Below are 4,238 nucleotides of genomic sequence, written 5' to 3'. Positions count from 1 at the left end.
CCAGTGTTTCACCAGAGGTTGGGGGCTACAGAAGTTGTAACTTCAAAAGAATCTCACAAGAAAGATTATTTTGGGTGATGGAAAAGTTCTATCATAATTGTAGTGGTAATTACACAAATCTATAAATGTGCTGAAACTCAGAATTGTAACTCCCACCACTAAAAAAGAGCATATGTTACGTTAAAAAATAAAATTTTAAAAAGGATCTTCAATCATCAAGGCCTATGTGGCACATCCTAGTCTAGCTGGGGTAACTAGAATTCTTGACAAAATATAGATGGTATCTGCTACCTTGGAAGTATTGCATAATTGAAATATATGAGTCACTACATCTTCTGACATTATTAAAGAGAGTTCACTCAAAACATACCTAAACATGGGAAAGGTACATTAAAAATACAGTATAAGGTGAGCGGGGCCTGCGGAAGCCGAGCCCGGAGGGAGGGACTGTATGGTTTCGGTGCGGGCAACACCGTGGCGCTCCCGCTGCCGCCAGCGGGGGAGCCGCGCGAGATGCGGCCAGAGGTTATTGGAGCAGAACCACTGAGCAAAAGCAGGCATTGCATCTTCAGTCATCTTCAAGTTTGCAATCACATTGGAAGAGTGTAACTTGAAGCTTCCTGCCTTCAGTGAAGCCGAGAGATAGCTGTCGCTCACGTAATAAAAGACATGGGCTGCAATGTGACTTTCCACCTTTCTTACAAATTCCGGTTACCGTTGCTTCTTACCTTATGCCTGACGGTGGTTGGGTGGGCCACCAGGAACTACTTTGTAGCTGCTATTCAAGAGATTCCTAAAGCAAAGGATTTCATGCCTAATTTCAACAACCCTCTCGTTTTGGAGAAGAAACAAACTCTGACCAATGAAGCATCCACGACAACTGCAAACCTTGACAACTGCCCTTCCATGTCTCCATACCTCAGAGGCCAGAACAAGCTCTTTTTCAAACCGGATCTCACTCTGGAAGAAGTGCAGGCAGAAAACCCCAACGTGCGCAGAGGACACTATCGCCCGAGGAATGCAGGGCTCTGCAGCGGGTCGCCATCCTCATTCCACACCGGAACAGGGAGAAGCACCTGATGTACCTGCTGGAACACCTTCATCCCTTTTTGCATCGGCAGCAGCTGGAGTACGGCATCTTTGTCATCCACCAGGCTGGAAGTAAAAAGTTTAATTGAGCCAAACTCTTGAATGTGGGCTATCTAGAAGCTCTCAAGGATGAAAATTGGGACTGCTTTATATTCCACGATGTGGATCTGGTGCCGGAGAATGACCTGAACCTTTACAAGTGTGAGGATCAGCCCAAGCATCTGGTGGTTGGCAGGAACAGCACTGGATACAGGTTACGTTACAGCGGATATTTTTGGGGGCGTTACTGCCCTAAGCAGAGAACAATTTTTCGAGGTGAAGGGATTCTCTAACAACTACTGGGGATGGGGAGGCGAAGACGATGACCTCAGACTCAGGGTTGAGCTTCATAGAATGAAAATAATCCGGCCAATGCCTGAAGTGAGTAAATACACGATGATCTTCCATACCAGAGACCAAGGCAATGAAGTGAACACAGAGCGGATGAAGCTCTTACATCAAGTGTTACGAGTCTGGAGAACAGATGGGTTGACCAGTTGTGTTTATAAATTACTCTGTGTGGATTATAATCCTCTGTATATCAACATCACAGTGGATTTCTGGTCTGGCCGATGACCCTGGATTGTCTGGTGACGTTTGGAAGAATATTTGATGGCAATAATTTTGGCCTAGAGACTTCACCTAGTAGCACACGTTAAGAACTTGTTGGAGCTAATTGTTGAGTTGAATTTTTCCTTTTAGTATTTTCTTAGCAGAGCTCCTGGTGATATGGAATGTAAAACAATTGTAGCAAGACAGCGTTCCTAGTTGTTTTGATCATGAGCGTTAAATGTTATGGATACTTGAAGGACTAAGTATAAAAGGACTATTCAAAAGATATGGTGAAGGCTACTTGAGAACTCTGATTGAGGGAGGTTTATTTAAGTTTGAAGTGATACATTATGGGATAAAAAAGGCCACGGAGAGTAAGATTGGTGACTGTCCCAGAGAACCAGAATTGTTCTCATCCAAGCGAGAAAGGTACGAAGATATATTTCTATTACTCATTTATCCTGAGTGGTCATCTGTGCAGAGGTGGGTCCCAGGTGAGGAGACGGCCACAGAAGTGGGGAGAAAGGTGAAGAATCAAGGTGCAGTGAACTTGGGGATGAAGGGGTGGCGGGACGACAGTGTCAGATGGAAAGGCAGCCGCTGTCGCGCTGGCTGCTGCTGCTGCTGCTGCTGCTACTCTGCAGTGGGTGTCACGTGCCCAGTACACCTTCCAGGAGTAATCCAGCAGAGGACACATTATCTACTAGTTTTTTAAGCAATTTCGTAAAATGATTTTGTACGTGTAGGATACGAATTAACAGTTTACAAGTTACATATTATCTAATAATACATTGAAATTACCTCCGTAGTAAAATACAAAGATGCAAAAAAAAAAGAAAAAAGAAAAATACAGTATAAAAGATAAAAAGTGGTACACCCATATGGGGCACTTACCATGAATGGAGCTTACAGGACTGGAAGTCACTCTGGGTCGGTCAGTGAGCAAGTGGAGAGTGAATGTGAAGACATAGGACATTGCCATGCATGACTGTAGACTTTGTAAACACTGTACACATAGGTTAAACTAAATTTATAAGAAAAATATTTTTCTTTCTTCAGTAATAAATTTACTTTAGCTTACTGTAAATGTTTTACTTTCTAAACTTTTTTAAAAAATTTGATGCTTTTGTAATAATACTTAGCTTAAACACAAACACATTGTACAGCTGTACAAAAATAATTTCTTTCTTTATATCCTTATTCTATACACTTTTTTCTCTTAACAGTATTATTCTTTCTTTTTACTTTTTAAACTTGTTTGTTAATAACTAAGACACACTCACATTGGGTTAGGCCTGCACAGGGTCAGGATCATCAGTATCACTGTCTTCCACCTCCACATCTTGTCCCACTGGAAAGTCTTCAGGGGCAATAACACGCATGGAACTGTCATCTCCTACGATAACAATGCCTTCTTCTGGAACACCTCTTGAAGGACCTGCCTGTGGCTCTTCTTGAAGAGATGCCACTCTTTTCAGAAATACGTCCATGCTGGTTTGATTGGTTTGTTTCTTTTTTCACCACAGATTTGCTTATAAGCAGATAATGCACCGTGAACATTTCTCTCTATTAATGAAAACCTTCGGTGTCGGGATCTATGTTTTCAAACATTTTAAGGAACTTGTTGAGGTCTGGAAAAGCTTCTGCCAAACCCTTCACTGTGGATTTTTTGGGGGGTTCTTCTTTTCTTCTCTTGCAGTTTCCTCTTCTCTTGCCTCTTCTTCAGCTCTGTGTTCCTGTTCCAGTTCCAACAACTCCTCATTAGTCAATTCCTCAGGAACCACCTCTAGGAGCTCCTGAAAGCATACTCATCCACACCCAGGTTAAAGTTGTTTGCCACCTCAACAAAAGCCTTGTTGATTTTTGCAAAATCTTCAACCTTGGTAAACCCTTTGAAGTCATGGACGAGCCTCTTGAGTGTCTTCTCCCAGATGCCATTCGTGTGTTCCTTGGTGACGTCACCCCAAACTCAAGCAAAGTTCTTGCAGTCACAGATGCTGTGGTTCTTCCAGAATCGCGTCAGTGTCTTCTCAGTGTCTGCCTCAGTTGCAGCAATAGCCTGGACGAAGGTCTTCCTCAGGTGGTAAGCCTTAAAAGTTGCTATAACTCCTTGATCCATTGGTTGGATCAAAGAGGAAGTGTTTGGGAAGATAAAACACAGCTTTGATATTGGGATGAAGATCATCAATAAAAGGAGGAAGTCCAGGAGCATTATCGACAATATGCAAAAATCTTGAAAGGTACGTCGTTCTCCAAACAGCTCTTCTCCATTTCTCTGGCACAGCAATTCAGGAGGGCATCTTGGAAGAGGAGCTAGGTCATCCATGACTTCTCATTGCTCCTGTGCTACACCGGCAGTGTGTGCTCATTGATGTGTTTGAAGGCCCTGGGGTTCTCGCTGTGCCAGATCACAAAGGGTTTCCATTTGTAGCCTGCAACACTACCCCAAACAAGACTGTTATCCTGCCCTTAAAAGACTTGAAACCTGGCATTGACTTGGCTTCCTTATGAATGAAAATCTTTTCTGGCATCTATTTCCAGAATGGGAAGATTACATC

The 4,238-nt window shown here is 42.9% G+C and overlaps 1 pseudogene; it reads left to right on the top strand.

The window, feature by feature from the left end:
- Positions 1-519: 519 nt before the first annotated feature.
- Positions 520-2,284, top strand: LOC100065811 (beta-1,4-galactosyltransferase 4 pseudogene; annotated as a pseudogene).
- The last annotated feature ends 1,954 nt before the right edge of the window (positions 2,285-4,238 follow it).

This window comes from Equus caballus, chromosome 1 (genome assembly GCF_041296265.1).
Source record: "Equus caballus isolate H_3958 breed thoroughbred chromosome 1, TB-T2T, whole genome shotgun sequence".
Lineage (NCBI taxonomy): Eukaryota > Metazoa > Chordata > Mammalia > Perissodactyla > Equidae > Equus > Equus caballus.
The sequence above is the reverse complement of the archived record's forward strand: the minus strand, read 5'-3'. Positions and strand labels throughout refer to the sequence as shown.